This window comes from Rhea americana, unplaced genomic scaffold, assembly GCF_003343005.1.
Source record: "Rhea americana isolate MKP2758 unplaced genomic scaffold, rheAme1 scaffold_275, whole genome shotgun sequence".
In the NCBI taxonomy this organism is placed as follows: domain Eukaryota; kingdom Metazoa; phylum Chordata; class Aves; order Rheiformes; family Rheidae; genus Rhea; species Rhea americana.
The window spans coordinates 248,829-268,778 of record NW_028186396.1 but is presented as its reverse complement, the minus strand read 5'-3'; the positions used below and the strand labels follow the sequence as shown (position 1 = coordinate 268,778).

The 19,950-nt window shown below is 37.3% G+C and overlaps 1 protein-coding gene across 1 annotated transcript in view; it reads right to left on the bottom strand.

The window, feature by feature from the left end:
- ESR1 (estrogen receptor 1) overlaps positions 1-19,950 on the bottom strand; it is a 181,333-nt gene that overhangs the window by 107,989 nt on the left and 53,394 nt on the right. The window lies entirely within an intron of this gene.

Here is a 19,950-nt window from a genome sequence, read left to right as displayed (position 1 = left end):
CCTTACCATGTCTTTGCAGGGCTTTTATGGACTCCTGTGTTCCTTTTATTCTTGGTCAAGCCCCTTTTCAAAGTATTTCAGATACAAATGATAAGACTTCAGTTAAATCAATCACCCAATGCTTCTTTAAATTCTTTTAAAAAAATTCTTTCAGCGATCGAAATTAATTAGGATATTTTGGAGAAAAATGCTTGAAGGAAATAAATGTTGTCTTTTACACCAACTTTAAAAACATGTTAAATATTGATGCAGATTGTATACCACAACATAACAATGTTTTAAAAACTGCAGTCTTAACTAAAACTATCATTTCAAATGGACATTTTTTCTAAAATGACATTTTCAACTGAGCTTTTGAAATAAAACCCTGTTGCAGCCACATATGGTCCCAACAGAGAGATCAGAGGGCTGTAGGCCACAGGAAAATAAACTTTCATAAATAAAAGACTGTTTAAAGTGGTGCTTGTAAACTCATCAAAGTGCAAATAGCCTTCTTGAGCTAGATGATATATAAGCACAGAGCAAAAGACAAATCCTTTCCCAAAGAGTTTACCACTCAAGCCTTCTCTAACACCCTATGTCAGCTGATAACAAGAACACAGCRAAAAGACTAAGCAGAGGTGCTTTGCCTGAAGACATGATAGAGGTAGAATATGGGGAGGAATCTAGSAACTTGGGAAAATCTGCTTCTAACATAAAATAAGGCACAGCTGTCACCTGCRTGTAAAAATGCTTCGGTATCTGTGTGAGATGTTGTTGCTTATCCGCAGCTCCTTGCTCAGGCCCAAACCAGTAAATCCTAGGAATAGAGCCTTTGAGGTCCTTGGACTAACAGTGCACCCTCTAGGGCCTCAAGTTGAAGCAGAATAGATTAAATGATTCAAAYAGCCCTTCGATACTATTCCTAGGAGCATATAAATGTATAAGTGGACTTCTTTTGTCCRAGATAGAAACAGGTAAGAAAAAAAGGAATTCCTAAATGTAGGGACCTGTTAATGCTTAAGCCAGTTTCACCAAGCCAAGTTATTAAAACATGGGACCTGCACACTCCTAGTAATGCAGAGCGGCCAGCCTGCCATATCAGYGGCGTACAAAAGCCTCTGCAAGACTGGAAAATTGCAGGCTGTGGTCAACATTTGACTGACAGTCAAAAAGGCAGAGGAACTGATCCTAGTTGTTGCCCATATGCATGTAAAACATATCCTACAARCTCAAATTGACTGATCTTTGGATGCGTGAGAGTGTAACAAGTGTAACAGATGGGACAAAAGTAGATGATAAGTCCATGGTTGAGTGTTATGGATCAAAGGACAGGCAACAGATGCACGATAAAAGGCAAATAAAGAGCCAGTCTGAAAACACGTCATGCAAACCAGTCGTTGCATGCAAGAAGGGCTGTATTTCACCTGCAGAGCTGAGCTGCCAGACTCAGGACTATAGTGCTGTCTAGCCAAGAGAATATCCATGCATTTAGCTTGTTATTTACCCCTCTTCCTCTCTTTAGAAAAAATGAACAACAAATTGTGTCAACTTTCAGTCTTCTGAGGTCTGGATAGGGGATCTGAGGTCTGGATAGGGGAAGACTCCAGAGTAGCATGCTTTAATTTGCCCTTGCATTCAAAATGCAAGCAAGATGGATGGACAGATATATTATGCCTCACAAAATCTGGGTAGTTTGGAAGGTGGGAAGAGGAGCAGGCAACATTGATCCAGTTGAGGTACCTGATTCATCCTCTGTAAATTGGCGAATTCTACTTTACATGCCAATTCTTTCTGAGAATCTTAATAAACAATAAACCATGTGATAAAATGTTAAGAGTTTGAAACAGCGCAATAAAGCCTGGCAATGCCATGTAGTGTAGTTCTAATGTGTGTATTAACATTATAACGCCAGGCCCTGTTGACATGCAATGAAATAAAATATAACTTATCTATTGCATTTGTCATACAGGAACTATAGAAACAGTAAGATATTTGTAAATAACAAATATAAAATGTAGTCAAAAGTATACAAAATATAAAATAAATGTAAAAAGCAAGAATTAGAATCTGAACATACTGTCATTAAAAGGTACAATGTGAGACACCTCTCCTCCCCAAAAATTGATTTTCAAAGTTTCTTAGATCCTACAGTTGTCCTTCCCATCAAGGAGGCTGGTGAGTATTCAGCACCTCTGTCTATCAGGTAGGAAGTTGATCATGGAGGCCACTTCTGAAAATTTACTGCTAGTGGCTACAAAGGTGGTCATTTTTCTGTACGTCCAAGAACCTCTAACTGAAAACTGCTGCCACACTGGGCAATCTTCCTCTTCCTTCATTCTTACTCTCCCTTCATTTTTGGCCAGAGATGCTTACATCCAGAGCAGCAAACTAACCCTATTCAGTAAAAAATCACAAGATTGGAGGCAAGGGAGGAGGCCAAAAGACTGGAGGGGCAGGAGGAAAGGAGTCTATCATCTGTGCTTTAACATGGGCTTGCTCATGCAGGCACATAAACCATGACAGAAATGTGGCAGGAGAAATGCCTTGCAATGGCAGCTTTTGGTTAGGTCAGATAAATATTTACATTGCAACTATATAAAACATTAAAATAGCAAACTGAAAGTCTGAACTGTATTCTTTTCCTCATTCTTCTGTATCTTTCCTCCCCCGCCTGCAGACTGCAGATCTCTTCTGTGCTTCCTCATGTACATGTGTGAGGCAACTCTCAATCATGTGGGATAACCAAACAGTAAATAGTAACTTTTACGTATCTATATTATCCTAATCATCCTGAAGTATCTGAATTATTGCTTCGGAGAATGTCCACATTCACAATGCTGACGATGCAATTGTAACCAAAGAGTACATGGCTGTGAGCTGTGAGTTGGTTACATGAATATATGTCCTCCTACATACAGTATGTTTGCAAAACTGCTTGTTGACACATTTAGGGTAACTTACACAGCAATGCGTGAAAAATGAGGTCTGTGAGCAACCCACAGACTGCCCTTTGTGTTGCTGCTAATTTTGTTGCTAGACTTTAAGAAGCTGTATTTTGTTTTTGGCAAACACATGTCATCCATTTGTGTCACTTCTTCTTCCTCAAAGCAACAGAGGATAAGTTGAAATGCTTGGGAGGTGCCGTAATATAGCATCTCATTAATCTTCCCACTTTTTATTGTTGGTAGACAGTAATTGCTCCCTACCCTATAAATTACAAAGGAAGGAAAAAGTCTATTAGATAGACAAATTCAAGTGAGATTGAATATACAGTATTATGGACACAGCAGCAGCACTTTCATCATGCCAGTTATAAACAAATTAACCTGTTCATATGGCACACACATAATACTAGTGCACTAGACGCAAGGAATCCTTGCTGAATCTTATCACTCTTCTATTCCAAACATGCATGATTCTTATAAATGATATAAAAAACAGGTTTCAGCGTCTCTTTGTTACATAATAATTTCTCACACTGCAACCTGTAGCAAAAAAGCCACCTATATACTCATTTCTAGCCCAAATATTCAAGGATATGTTGCATAGACTTGAAGGCTGCAAGCATATATTGCACTAAGCTTGGCATGGCAAACCTATTAACCACTATGATCCTGCACAAGTCTCAACAGGAAAGCAGCATCTAACAGCAGAGCTGAGACTTCAGACCAACCACAGCACTCCCCTCCTCACCTCTACCAGGAGCAGGCAGGCAGGACCTGCTCGCAGGTGCTTACTGCTCCTGGGGCCATCTCTCTGGGACGGAGGGGTGGAGGAGCATGTTTCTTTCTCAGTCCTCACTAGTGGTAGCCRCCAGCCCCACAAGTCTGCAGCTGGGAGTGGACCCTGTTCCTCCATTCCTGCCATACTCTTGACAGCTCTGATGCATGTTCAAGGGATGAAAAACAGGATTCAGCAAACTCTCAGCTGGGTCTGAGCAGAAACCAGTAGCTATAACTCACCTCTCTTCAAAACAGCCTGGCAGATTTTGCATTTCTTTCTACCATCATTGTCCCAAAAGCTTTCAAGACCCTCAATTAGAGATTATGCTTCCAGAAACTCAGGTTTAATGACTTGAATAAGCAGCAAGTTAGGGCACAACTTCAGGCTCTCATCCAGGCTTAATATGACCCAAATTAAAGCTTGATTTTCAAACAGTCTAAGCATTCAAAAATATAATCCTATAAAAAATAGGTCAATATTTGATTTATTGCCTAAAGGTCTCTGTCCTTTGATTCATTACTGTTTCTGTTCTATTTTCATTCTAACATTAATAAAAAATACTTTGAAACCTGAACTACAGTTTTAAAATTGTATTGGGTTTCTTCACATTGTTCCATTTAGCATCTCAGGTACTCAACTTTGAATTCAAGAGCGTAGCATTAGATATCCAAGTTTAAAACCATAGTCATTTGATTTCACATACCTATTTTAGACTTAGAGGTCACCAAGTTAAATAATTTTAACGAGCAAGTCTACTGTCAAGTCAACAGTCACAGAAAGTTTGAATCAGGTTGGAATGTATAACATGTAAAATGGAAAGATAAGCCAACAGTGCTTCAGGTTCAGCCTGAAGAGGTCTTGGTTGTGTCTCTCATCTGCCAGCTTCAGCATTGCTCCACAGATCCCAGGGGAAACTGCCAGACAAGCAGTCTCTGTGATTCCCATTTTTACTTGGTGAGAAAACATGGAGAACCATCTGCATTCCTAGCGCAGGACTTCAGTTCCAAAYGCCCAACACATATGCTGCAGCAGCTAAACCGTGCAAGACAAAGCAAGAGAGCAGTAGGCACTGAAAGGAAGGTGAAAAGTGCCTCTTACCTATGCAGCTCTGCATCAGGATGCATAAAGGTGGGCTTGCTAGAGAGTCAGAAGGTGAGAAAAAGACACAGGAAAGGGGAGCGAGAGAGCGTATCCTACCCCAGACATGATTCARTTCTGAAGATCTCTGAGTATATACTTCACTATAGAGAATAGGGCCCTGCTAAGGACCGTCAGTTCAGAGCTGAACTCATAATGGAAATAAGTGCCTGCAAATAGTTTTTGGTTTAGATTTGATTTATGCACAAAGGACCATCAAGCAAATGGTTCAGGTTCATTTAGGGTGACAGGAGAAAGCTATCTGAATCAGTTTTCGTCTAGATTTCAACTCCCTCTGATGCATATGTGCAGACACAAAGAGCAAAACAGGTCACAGACAAGAAACTGAACTGACCTCAAACTTTGTCCTAGGGGCTTAAGCAGTTGTTATTACTATTTTAGAAAAAAAAAAAGGTGACCTCAAGTTCAGCAAGATTCCTGATGCAATACTTTATTTCTTCTTTAAAATCCATGARCTCCCTCCAAAAAACACTGTGTAGTGACTACAAAGAAGTAATAAAGTAGGCCTGCTAAATTAATGAATTACAATAATTCAGTCTTTTGTTACAGAGACAGTGTGCTTTCATTATTATGAATTCATTTAATCTAGAAATACACTTAAAATGGGCTTATAGATTAGATCTATGCAAAATCATATTCAATAGGAACTGCTCTTTTTAAATGCAGTGCTAATTCAGATCAAAATTAGCCTTCAGTTAATTATATGTTAGTCTGCTCTTGGGTGTATCTGAATATGCAGGGAACTACAAACTGATCTTAGACCGTCTGATTGTAAGTATAAATTATTTTTTACTGTATCATTTTCTGCAAGCCTATTCCTTCTATACAGCAGCTGTGCACAAGTCTAATGGTAGAAATGTAATACCAATGCCCTCAGAACATCCAAGGGTTAAACAGGCAAAAAAAAAAAGAGCTTGAAAATGCTGATAGTACTGAAAGGGGGATCAAAGGAGTAGAAGTAGCCCTTCAATTAAGTGTTCCCCATGACATTTTTACTGTAGAACCTTACACAGATAAAAAGCTGCATAGCACACTCTGTACCTGAACATTTCCCAGCTGCAGAAATATCTGCTCTAAATATTACTCTAGTGATTCCCATGTAATGATTCACAGTATTTAGTACTGTAAAACCTTCCATTCCTCAACTATGCTGAGATGACTGCTATGTAAAGTAAAACTGGTGATTTCAAATTTACTAAGTACTCAGATACCTGACCCACTTCTCTTTACATCCATACTTCCTTTTTACATACATACTTTCCTTTTTATTCATCATATTTTAATTGGACTAATGTACATTTAGCACTAAACTTCTTTAGGAGTCTCTTCTCTCACAAAAGCAGTCTTGAAGATTTCTTATGGTCAGACAGTTAAAGCAATGATGAAAGCTCTGAATTTCATCTGGTATTCAAATTGGCCATGTTGCATAGCTCTTTTTTTTTTTTTTTTTTTTTTTTTATCCCTTGATATCATAAAAGGATTGACTATTTGGCAGACACCGACCTGAGGAATTTCCCCAGGACAAGATGATTTTCCACAACGAATCTGTAATCAGGGCAGCTCTTCAGAGACCACCTCCAGTGTATATTCATTTTAAGGCAGTGTGTAACTGAAACAGAGTCTTGGCAGAAATCATGAATCAGAACTGTTGGGGAGCTATTCTCACTTATTTCTCACCATATCTCCTCTGTCACAAGCAAGACAACTCATTCTGCTCTGTTCTCCTGGGTTTTATTTGTGAAACTCCTCAGAGGCATAGCTCAAAAGCTGGGCAAATCTCTCAGGCAATATAGCTTTCACATTACTCGTCACTTCCAGACTGATCCACATTTGTTGACAATAAAGTGAGTTAGACAGAAAGGAAACAAAGCACATATGAGTCAGAAGGTGGGTCATATACGAAAACAGCTTGAAACTATTAATACCTAATGCTGCCATTTAATGAATAATAAAATAGCTGGTGCTACCCATACAGTGATGTTCTAGTTCTTCTTCAAAAGACAGTTTTGACCAGATAATTTTCCTAAATGCTTTTGAAAAAAAGGAAAGGAGGTACAGACAGCAATTATTTGCTTATATACTGATCTTTGTTTTGACGAATATCTCTTCCTCTGAAGAGTAAGCTCTTCAGTGCTTTGCTGAAACAAAGCCAGCAGAATCCTTAAATACAGAACACAAGAATCTGAGAATACAAGAAACTGAGGCATGAAAAACTACTGCATTAAATCCTTTTTCCTGTGCAGTCATCCATCATCTACCTGTGAAACAGACGATGTAAGGTAACTGAACATACAGTTCTACAGGAGTACTGAAATGGAAATTTATTTATGCTGCATTTTTTCTGCGAAAAATATTCGGTATATGTGCTTCATAAGCCTACATGATAGATTGGTTTTGGTCTGTTTAATAATATCATTATTAGTTTCCAAAATTATACTCACTGACTGAACACCTACTCAGTATTTTGGATGTTTGCTTCCTTGCTTATATGTTTCCTCGAGTATTCTTTTTTACACAGTATTCAAGTCCGCTGTACTGTCTTACTGATTTTTCCATGGGTGACTTTCAGAAGCACTCTTCATTATAACAGCTGGTAGTTCACAGAGACCAATGAATGTTTCTTCATAAAGCTCCCATGTGGTAAAGCAGCAGTATCTTCATTTCATATTAGGAAAACAGGCAGAGAGAGATAAAGATACATGTACACAAATTTAGTTCTGGCATGTCTCAGCTTTGGGAAGGCTGATGTTATAATTTTAATGATGTTACTTTATTCTATGTTCTCCATATGCATGAGAAATTACATAGGTTTCAAAGAAATTAAACCATCAAAATCCAGGAAAAAAAAAGGAAAAAAAAATCATTGAATCATTCTGAGTAGCAGTCAGTGTTTTAGGAGTGATGGAAGATTACATCAAGAGCACAGACCTCTGCCACTTGGGCTACTAGTAACTACCAATGTGGGTAGTCCGTTACCTTCTGGGTGAATCAGTATTGGACAGGAATGAAATGCTGAAGTTTTACACATTTACTGGAAGTGTGTTCTGCATAGCTACAAATCCGTATTTCCTTTTCTCCCTCTCAGTGTTTTTTGTTCGATGCTCTGCAATGTGAGCTTGCTCTGTTTCAAGTCTCTTTATAAGCCCTGGCTCCTGCCCAAGACTCAAGTCTGAGTACGTCTCAGTTCTATTCCTTCCTCTGTCTCCAGCTCAGTCATCTTTCAGAGTTCCTCCTTTCAATTTACTTCCCTGGTTCATCCTGGTCTCTTACAATTCCTTACACCATCTCCACTTTCTCCTGCTAAATTGCTCCCTCATTTATTTGTCCTATTTTTTTTTCTGCTAGTTCACAACAGCTCACTACAGTATCCTCATCTGAGATTCAGAGTTTCTACCTGATCATCCTCACCGTATCTCTTCACTGTCCTCATTCTGTTCTTCACAAAAACCTCCTCTATTTGTGCACCTTCCCATCCTTCAAGTCCAGTTTTTTACTGCATTTAGCCACTGTGACTTTTGCCAAACTGTTTAGACCTAACCTAGGTGAAGCAGGAAGACACTGAAAACACAAGAAAAGCTGCTCTTCTTATGTTGTGGCCAAAATAGTGAGATACTAGGTAGACAGATGAAGCATACAGTGAGTGGAAAATGGCTGGATTGCTGGTCTCAGTAGGTGGTCATCAGCAGTACGAAGTCCAATTGCTGTCCAACTATTCATAGCATTCCCAGAGATCAACACTGAGGTGGATATTTTATTAACACCAGGAACAAAGGACTAGGAAGAAACTGCACCTGCACCTTTAGCAAGTTGATGACTATCCAGTTTGGAGAGGGAAGACAGAGGAGGCAGAGTGGCTGGTACACTGCAGAGCCAGGCTGCCAGTTAAACTGGTGAAACGGGCTGACAGAAATCTCATGAAATTCAACACTGCAGTAGGATACATCATGCAAACAGGATAACTCCTGGAGCAGAACAGCGGGGGCTAGAAAGCAGCATTGCAGAGACGAGTCTGGAAGTCTTGGTGAACAAGTTGAACAGGAATCAGAAGTGTGCCCCGCCAGCAAAGAGGGTCAAACACATACTGGGCTGTGCTAACACAAGTGCTGACCAGAGATCAAGAGTGGTGATTGTGCCCCTGCCTTTGGTACTTGTGAGACTGTGTCATTTTGGGCTCCCAAGAGAATCACTGACAAACTGGAGCAAGAGGGGTGGAATGTGTTTAGTTTTAAAGGAGAAGGCTAAGGCAGGATTTTATTGCTATCTTGGAATGGAATGGGAGAGTGTGAAGGAGATAGAGCCAGAGTTTTCTTACAGGTGCACAATGAAAGGACAAGAAAGAACTGACACAAATTGTAGCAAGAAAAATTGTGACTACACATTAGGAAAAAGTAAAAAATTTTCACAGTGAAAGTAATTCAGCACTGTAACAGATTATCCTGCAAGGATGTGGAATTCTTATAGATACTCAAAACTCAGCTGAACAAGGTCCTGAGTAACTTGATCTAACTTTGAAGTTAGCTCTGCTTTGAGCAAGGTGTTGACCAGATAATTTCCAGAGGCCTCTTCAAATTTAAATCACTTTATTCTTCCCATCTCACAGTAACCTATCCCAGCTAAGAATAAGAATTGCAGGGAAAGTCTTGTTCAAAAGCCAGATAGCTATGCAAGTAGCCTCACACTTTCTGTTAGAGAAAGGTTCTGCAATCAAGTCATTATAGAATTGCTGACAGAAGATGAAATGTGCATGATACGGAGGAAATTTCGTATAATTCAGCAATCAAATGCAAATTCCCACTGTGCAGAGTAAGCCCCTTAAGAGTCTGTAGCTTAAACAATTTCTCTGGGGAGAAACAAATAAAACATCACTGACTTGATAGCATCTCCACACTACCAAATATCAGATATTTATCTATAAAGCAGAGGTGTCTGAGCAGTCCAATGAAAAAGGATTTTTTTTGACAAAGTTATCTTTTATATATATATATATGAAGATACATATACAAATAGCAAAAGAGCAAAATTTTCTTTCTCTTATCTCATACCCAGCACGTTGAACCCTTTTTGTCAAAATGTTAAAAAATAATTCAGCTTGAGACAACTACCTGATATGAGCCTAATATGAGCCTAACCTAGAAAGCAAAAATAACAAAAAAGAGAGGAACCTAGGCAGATCTAATAATAAGCAGAATTACTAAAGATCTGCCTGTAAATAAAGTGGAGTTTTCCTCTGGGGTGTTTAAAAATTTCTCTGCAGAACTGCATTTATTTTCATCTTATTTGTTATGTTTTCATCATTTGGATCAAGAAAAAATAGTATTAGTAGCTTAACTTATTAATGTGCAACATGCTTCATCAATATTTGACTTCTTAAACTGCAATATGCCTGGTATGCATTCTTAATACATGCCTGTTACAATTGTACTAATTTTCAACTGTTGCCATTAAAACCTTCAGTTATGTTATTTTATATAGATTTTGATCTCATCACGTTTCTCCATAAACCTTGTTAGAGTGCTGTCATGTTTTTAAGATTCTGCTGAACCACCATTTGCAGAATTTATATTTTATCTATCATTGATACCCTTACCGATGAAAATTTGGGCTACATTTCTCATAGCATGACACRAAAAAGCTAGAAATGCTTTTCTACYCAGATATTCTAAATAATCCAAACTTTGTAAAACTATTACAAGGTAATAAATGTGCTACAGGGGCTCATATGTTGGCAACATACACATTTTTCCTTGCTTGTATTTATCTGTTGGACCAAAAGAGGAGTATCATTTTACTTTAGAATGGAGTAAACAGACAAAGCTCTTCTTTAACATACTAGTTCCCTAAGGACATGGAAATCTGGCACATGCGCTCAGCAATAGTATTCTTTGYAACTGCTAACCATTCTCTGGGTACAAGTATGCTGCAGTATACAATCTGAAACTGRGATCTCATTGTCAAGTTCAAAGTGTAACCAGTAACGAAAGCAGGGAACACTAACTTGAATTAATTATCTTTGGACACAAGCTGATACAAATTACTGTGTAATAACTAGGTACAGTGCTTGATCAAGATAGCTTGTAGTACAAGACAGTACAATAAATGTTTTAAGTAAGAACATTTACTAGCTTTATAACYGAAAATATAGATGACAAGATACTATATTACATTTTACTTTTGTTGAAGATCATTTTTTATAGTACTGGTGTTCAGTAGTAGAGTTAAAAGATGATCTTTAGAGTTAGCACCTTCTAAGCTTACATGYATACACAGAGCAACTATGGAGAGGAAAATAAACTGTAAGAATCTAAAATTGGAACATCTGTCATGGATTTACAAATGCACAGATCTTGCCTCACAAAGCTGAATTTCATTAAAAGTTCTAAAAATTGAAAGAAAAAATAGAAAAAGGAAATAGAAAGAAAGCAGTAGATATATATTCCACTGAGATAGATCTAAAACATGCAGTGGATGGTATCTGGAAAACACAGCATGAGTYTGCTAGTTTTGTTATTTAAGATTTGAGACCTGAATTTTATGCTGCATCTTCTTCTGCTAGTTTTTCCATAGCATCTTCCCAACCATTGGCATCCTATGAACTGAGACCTTTCCTGTGCTACAGAAAAAATTCCTCTTTCCCTTTCTTCCTAGTTTAGAGACCATACTGTATCATGTCAGACAGTGCTCCATAATCACRGCTTAATGCACAAATCAACACTGAAGCAGGCTGTAGTGAGCAAAGCAATGTTTTGTAGGACTATGTGATAGCAAGTAATAAAATAATAGAGGGAGCACTGCAACACAGACTAATAAGACACTGAAGGATTTTCAATGGAGAAAGACAGGTTTTCCTTAGGAAATCCAGTTAAAAGCAATTTCCCTAGCTGGATATGATGATTAAGATGGAAAAATGGACTGCTTACTCACACAGCTTATGAGCATGAAGTTAAATACGTGAACATTAAATGCAGCCAAGTGTTGCTCAGAGGTGTAYTAGTGTGTTTTCCTCAAAGGAGGAAGAACGGTCTCCTTTGCAGCACKCAACAGTTACTCTAAGCAGATGCTGCTGCCTGAGTCCTGGGAGGCAAGTTTTGACAACTGGCAGTACTTCAAAACAGCAGCATGTGGAAATAGAGTGATATATATTCCATCAATATTGCCGAGCATGAACTAGGCTGTGCTCTTGAACAGCAATTGTAGCCAGAAATAGAAGGGGGTACCTTCACTTTGTTATGTGGATAGGAATGAACCACTGTAGTCCTTGACACATTTAGTGTGTTAAAAAGCATATTCTGAGGCTAACAAAAGAGAATTCTTAAGCTGCAGGATCTGTAGAACAACAGCAGAAAAAGTGCTTCAGGGGACTTTAATATCCCAAGAAAGAGAAGGATGAACAAGTTGTCCATTCAGGTGACGAGTCAAACTCATGGACTCAGCCAAGGCCCTGAAGCGTTGAATGTAGTAGCTGACCKCCATATCTAAGCCTTTCTAATATGAACAGAACATTTCTCTAGCAGATGTCTTCTTGCCTTCATGCTACAAGTTGGACCAATAAAGACTAGATATTAAGTGTGATTGAGAACAATTACTCCAGCATTTTATCATTAGGTGCAAYGATTCTGAGTGAAGTTTCTAGGTTACTGGTGTATGAGATTAGAATCAGGTGGTCTTGAAACTGGACTGGAGGCTGAATGGCTCTGTGTCATACAGTGTTATTAGGGAGCTACTGGACTAATTAAGTATTTGCTTGTTCTCATCTTTAGACTCTTTCTAGGAATTAGGAAGATTAGYAGGAATGCATATATCATCTCTTCCACTGTCAGAAATTCTACCCATAGGACATTAACTGGATACAGGCAAAGCTGTTCATGGTTAGCTACYGACTACTTGCTTAGGAAGTCTTAGTTACTTCCGACACTTGACCTTTACTGTTATTTTCTTTTGCCAATAGCTTCCAATCAATGAAAAYAGAGAAGGCATCCTTTCTTATTTACATATACCCTGGTTCTTATGACATTAATTAAAATTGCCACTATAATGGTTAGAAGACCACTGGGAATGTTATGTACATCTATCTAATGAGATTTATGTTTAGGATATTCATACTTAACTTCCATATTGATTGAGAACACTGTTTCTTTAATCCATAAAAGGTTAAAATAAACTGAGCAGATTACTCCTGATTAATTTGTTTCGTCRAGGAGGAAGTTTAGCCTGCACATTAAGTATGATTTTATTTTCTCTAATATATTTTACTGTAAACATCYAGTAGATTAAACCTGTCAAGGAGTATCTCCCATTCTTAGTTTTGCATTGGAAGAAGAGAGATCTTGAGTCAKATGATATAAGAACCCTCCCAGCAACCAGAATCTAAACTTGGCAGAAAAGCAGAAATGCCTTGCTTGATGTTGCACTGATCCGGGTTCCTAATGAGCTAAAGTAAATGATGACCTTTTACAATTCTCTGGAAAGCCCATCCAGATAAGCAGGAATAGTGTACAATCTCTGATGTGACTTGTCTCTATTTAGCAAATTTTCCAAGCAGTCCAAGCAATGAATACAATGATAACAACCTTGTCTTTTTTTCTGGGGGCTATATCTGACATCCACAGCAAGGATGTTCTGGACATTATCTGATTTTCTTTCACAATTCCCTTCAGAAAATGTCTAGGGGCTGAGGTTTGCTAGGTGGAAAGGATCAGTACTAATATCAAATCAAAACTGGAAGCTGGCAAAATAGTGTGTCAGTTTGCCTCCCATACCTAGAGAAGRCTAAAAAATACAACTTGCAGGGATAGGGGAGTTGTCTCTGTATTTTGTTATGTTTTGCACTGAATTAATTTTCCTTCAAGTATAGGCAACTACATTAGTAGATTAGTCTTTTGCTGAATTAYGAAGGCAGAGGTAAGAAAATGTAATAAAATCACCGAAATACTTTCAGGGACAAATAATGATAGTTTTTCTCTCATTTGCCTTTAGACTGAATGTTATTCAGTAGTTTTACAAAAGCATACTGTTGCTTCYAAAAGTATGCATTGGTGTGCAGACTGCTCCTAAACAGAATTAGTATGATCAGGATGTCTGAAGTTTTATATGGTATAGCATTGTTGATTATGTTGATTAGATATGGGCCTTTTTGTGACTAATTTCTAAACACCCGATGAAGTATTAGGTTCTGCATTGGCACCCCCTAGGAAATATCCTGTGTTCTAGATCGGAGGTCACTTCCAAATAGTAATGTAACAGTATCTACTCAACATGAGGGAGCATGCATAAGCCAGGCACAACATAAAGAGCAACACTTTAAATGAGAACGCTGAAGGACAGCATCTCTGCTCTAATCTCAATTCTAATGTCTGAACAGATAACAGAAAATTCCCTGCAGACAGACCAGTGATTAGTTTCAGTGTTTCATTGCCAATGATATGAAATTACTTAGTCTCAGTTTGTTAGGAGAAGTGGATGCACTTCACTTGCAGGACTCTTCTTTACATTTGTTAGGAGCTATGTCATAGCTCTGGCTGGCCCTTCTGGTTCACGTAATTGTAAGTGCCCARGTCCTGGCATTTGATGTTCACTTTGCAACTGCTGAAGGAACTGCTGCCAGCAACTAATGCCTTCCCTATCAGAGCAGATACGGCCAGAAGTGTTTGTTGTTTCAATAGCCTCAGAGTAAGAGTGATCAAGGCCAATGACACAGAGTCAATTTCCCTGTCTTCCTCTCACAGGACATAGTGCAGTGGCTATCTGAAGGGAGATTACAGATGTTGACTGTTTTGATTCTTTAGAAAAAGGAGACACATGAGTGGGATTAATTTCATGTAATCTTGGACATTGCCATTTGGTATCCATCATCATTCAGGTAGGTTTCTATATTAGAATAAGCCACTTCAGTCATATTTTATAGAAAAAGAAACTTGCACTTTTAGAGCTTGATGCACCTCACCTATTTTAACCATGTACCTTATAAAGAGATAAAGTACATGCTTAGAGTATCTCTTTCTCTCTGTACCTACATAAACTAAAAAAGAGAGTCATGAAGGGATTCACTGTGAAGGTCTGATGATGTCGTCCATATTTCATGCCATGTGAGGTTTCCTAGATGATGACACCCACTGTCACCCACCTACTACTCCAGAAAGGCACAGGTGCAGGGTAGGTCCTGTGTCATATYCAATAGCCCTATCAGACATCAAGGCCTCTCAAACGGCACTAGAGGCCTCCTGAGCAGAAACTTAAATCAAGCCCTAGGTGTCTGCATTTTATCAGATGATCCCCATCCACATGGACAGCCTGAACAAATGTGGTTTTAGGCACAAGTTTTAAATCAATGTGGGAACAATTTGGTATATAGAGCACTTTCTAGGCCCATGGCTCACACACAAAATACTTCAGCTAAAGAAGTGAAGAAAGTTTTCCTCAACAACTGATATAAAAAGGGAGCTCAGGGAGAACAGGTGAGATCTATCTCCCTACTTTGGCACAAAAGGGGATAGTTGTGGGAGGATCACAGCTCCTCTACCCTTTTCTGTCACTGCCTAGCCTTGTTTATGGGCATGAGAAGGACCAGAACTTATGTTCTCTTCAAAAATATGGGTTGGTACAAGCATACTTGGAGTGGGATCCAAACCAACATATTTCTAAGGAGAGCTGCAAATATGGAGAATATTGATATTTACATAAGCCTCATAATTGTAATATGAAGATACAGGTTTACCTTTAAAATGCTCCCATGAGATAAGGAAATATGGAGTTATCCTGTATCTTCCATTACAAACACCTGTTGTAAAACTGAGAGGTATATCAGAGCAAGCTCTGAAAAAATAAACATCTCGAGTGTTCAGGAGACTGTGGCCAAATTTCATATATCACTGATACTTAGAGAGAAACTTAAAACAGATTGATGTTTTACAGAAAAACAAACAATAAAACAAAAAAATCTACTACAGTACCTAATTATTCCCTCATGTTATGGAATTCTTGCATTGTATTAAAAAAAATATATATCCTTGAGTTTTGTACATTGTAACATTCTTTAAATTTTAAAATTTGGAAAAATTCTCTTTGTTTAGAATTTAGTATGAGCAGCCACAAAGTTTAACAATGAACCAAATTAAAAAAAAAAAAAAAAAAAGATTACGTTACTTCAGTTTTAAAACCGATTAGCTTACGAATTACAGCAGAAGAGGTAATTTTCTTTCTCAATTTAGTAATCTTCTTTCTCAATTTTAGAAAGCATTAAAAATTAAAGTTATATCATATTGGTTGGAGCAACAGTTTTATAATAATTCAATGTTAATTTCCATATGATAATTAGCACTACATCTAAATAAACACTTTATTAATTAATTTATCCTCAGAGCTTGAGGTACTAGAAGAATCTCACAAATTAGCCACTGAAAGTGAGGAAGCAATAAATGATTTTTCATCTGATATTTCTATTTTTACATTGATTTGCTGTGGCTCCATCATCCTCTACAGGTTCATGACAACCCCCTCATCAGGAAGCTGATAGGTGCAGTCTGTTTCTGCATGGGTTTGGGGCAAATTTGGAAGCAGTATTAAACAGACGCTCGAGAGATCCTGATATATTTTACTTCAGATCTGAGAAGTGCAAACTTGGGGATAACACAAAGAGTATCACACACTGGAACAACAGAAAGGATTCATCTGTTGTTGTTTATAGAAATTTACTGAGATAAATTAGCTGCTGAATGGCTTTCTGTTTTTCTCTGAATGCACCAAAATCTGCTGAAATGCATAAGGAAATAATTTGACCAGAATTCATATATAATAGTTGAGATCAAAAGAAATCATTCAATTAGTTTACAGTAATATCCCAGAGCAAAGAATTTTCTGTAATAATTGTCAACTACTACTCAACACTTAATAAAAATAACTACTAAAAAAGTGACAGAGAAAATAAAATATATGTAAAATTTGACAAGAATTAAAAACATAATAAGTGCTATGCCTTCTCCCTTTTATTGGAAGATACTGACGCGGTAAGATAAGAAAAAGGTATTTTAGTTTGGCTCCCTATAAAAACATTCACAAGGTCAGACATAAAAGACAAGTTAAAGACAGCACAATTTGAATTAATTGAGTCCTTCCCTTTTCTCAGATCCTGTTGTCGTGTTATTTAGAAACTCCAGAAAGGAAAATTGGTGTATTTTTTGTATTCTTCTATTCTGCTAGATATAGAAGTCTGTTAAAATTTGCAGTAAGAGAGAGAAAAAGTCTTTTGAAACGGAAACATAGTTTGAAAGATAACTTGAAAGAAATGAAATGTAACTTCTGAGTTAATACTTGTGTAGCTTTATGTCTCTATACCGAGCATGACTTTGAATACTTATTAATAAAAATCAGACCTTATTAAATGTTTTCCTCATTACATTCAGCACATTTTGAATTTAGTGAACTGAAGATTTTTAACATTTTATCCAAGTGTTAACAGAATATAATTCCAGCTCCAGCCTACAATGAATACTTATTGTTCTAGTCCCTTGTATCATCAAATGCATTACCTGCACCTCAAATCCACAGTACAACAGGATGCTGCAATGCAAATACTACAGTGTTACAAGCCAAACAGCACAATTCTGTTACACAAAAAGGGTAAATAAGAATTCCAGAGCAGACCTTCTGGGTCTTAGGTTACATTATTTACTATAGCAAGCAGGCAACTGTATCATAAACTGATTGTGATCCATTTTAAATTTTTTAGGGCTTTTGGGTTGCTACTTTTTGTCTTTACCACTCCTACCACTATGTTGTTCCAGAAAATCACTCTTCTGGTAGTTAGACATCTTCTAATCTCCAGCATCAATTTATTCATTGCCAGATTGCACTGCCCTATGCTTTCTTTTCTCCCATAATCCAATTGAAACCAATGAGATTAGCAAAATGAATAAAGCAAATTGGAAATTCATGTGTTATAATATTTTCAAAAGAACTTGTTCTTAAACCCATGATTAGATATTTAAATATTTCCCAGACACTGAACACCTATTCAAATTATTTTTAAACAGCCTATTTGTGATTGGATCTGTGCCAAACTACAGGAAAAAAGAGCTAAAACTTAATGTTGTCAGGATGATAACTTTGTAAACACTGTCTTGATGAAATGAAAACAGCAATGCTTTTATCAATTTAATTCTAACAATATTGAGCCTGTTAACACTAGCTAATCATAGCAAGTACTCAGAGGCACATTTCTTATTACCACATAAAATGTGCTTTACAGAATTACAGCTGGAAGGGGCCATTAAATCATTTCTATAACTCTGTACATAGCTAAACCACCTGCATATTCAAGATCATAAATTCACCAAATTACCCCTGCATTAAGCCCCATCAAATGTATATGGCTAGAAATATCAGAAATAGCAGGAGATGGGGAATCCAGTACTGCCCTTAGATGTGTGCTCCAGTAATTAAACTTGACTGTTTAAAGAAGTACGTTATTTTTATTTTGAAGTGTCTCCATTCAATTCACTCTTTAAAAACTAAAAGGACATTATTTCTGTCTTTCAGTGTTTCCTTCCAGATGATTCTTGTCGGGTTTATTTTATTTTCTTGAAGTAAAAAGCCTAATATTCTCTGCTTGCGTATTTCAACTTCACAAACTCATTATTCCACTGTTTACATATCTAAGGTCACGTATACTTTTTTCATCATAGGTTTACACTGGATATTCATGTTAAAACTCTTGTGATCTAGCATAAAGTGTAGTTCCATGCTAAAATCACTCGTCCTCATGATCTTTATTCTCTGAAACGTATTCACTCTTCCTAAAGGTAATACATTTGGTTGTATAAAATGGATTTTTTTTWAAATCAATTCAGTTAACAGATCATTTTGCTGGACTGCCTGGCATAACTGTTATCTGTCTTTTCACCAGTCTGTATTCTGTCTCCTCCCAAAAAGTGATTAATCATTTTCAAAAAATGCAATCATCATCTGTTTTTTGGAGCAGATTTGGCTGTTCTTACTCAGGATGAATTAGACTCTCTTTAAGGATATATATTACTGTTCACAGTAATATGTTATACTGTGCAAATAAGTCTGACAGAGTCTGGACCATAACAGGGAAAGAATAACTTGTTTTTGTTTTTTGGCCTCATTCTTTTTCTAGCAAACTCACCAGTATCTCCCAAACAAACAGAGAAACAGAGAGCTTAGAATAAAAAAATACATCTAATTGTTCAGTTTGATTCACTAGAGCCCAGGGTAAACTGTTGATGCAAAACTACGCTACTAACAATAATGCACAAATATTACCAGTGTGGATATTGGTGTGTTTGACCACATTTTTGGGGGAAGCTACAGTTCTATCAACTTCAGCCACTTCAGAAATTATGTAAATGTTTTCACAACGGACAATAAATATTTAAACCAATGAAATGAATTCCCCTCATTCTAAGACACTTTTCTCTTTCTATCGCAAAAAGACCCCGTCCATTATGGGATAAAAATAGAAGAAAAAGAAATCCTGCGTTTTGAAAAGCAGCACTCTAGATTTATGGTTAATATATATCTTCCTGCAATGATAAATGCAGGTTCTTAGGTAAACAGCTCTTACAGTAGCTCATGAGGGTGGTTAATGACTGAAATACTGTCACTGAGTCAGTTCCAACAGTTTGATTAGGAAGGATACTGTGCCTCTGAACTACTTCCTATATAAGCCACTTTTCACACCGTAAAGAAAGCCAGAGGAGAGAAAGCCTCTTACTACCAGCTACGAGCTGAACAAACAACCACTCATAGCTAGAAACATGTGGTGGCAGAAGTCATTTTAGTATACCTTAGGCAGCAATTCTAATAAATTATAACAGGGAGTTTTCCATTCTTTAACCAATTATGAATTCATGTTTTCCCAGGAAACATTTACACTCACCTAATTTGTTTCTCATATGTGTACAGTTTTTAAAATGTACAGATTACAGTTACAATAGCAGTTTTGTTTTAGCTGGCACTATTTTTTACCATCTAGCTATCATAGATGATTCAATCACATTACATAGTCCTTTCCACATATCAAAAGTTTAGTTCATACATATTTTGACATTTTAATTTTGTCTGCATATCTAC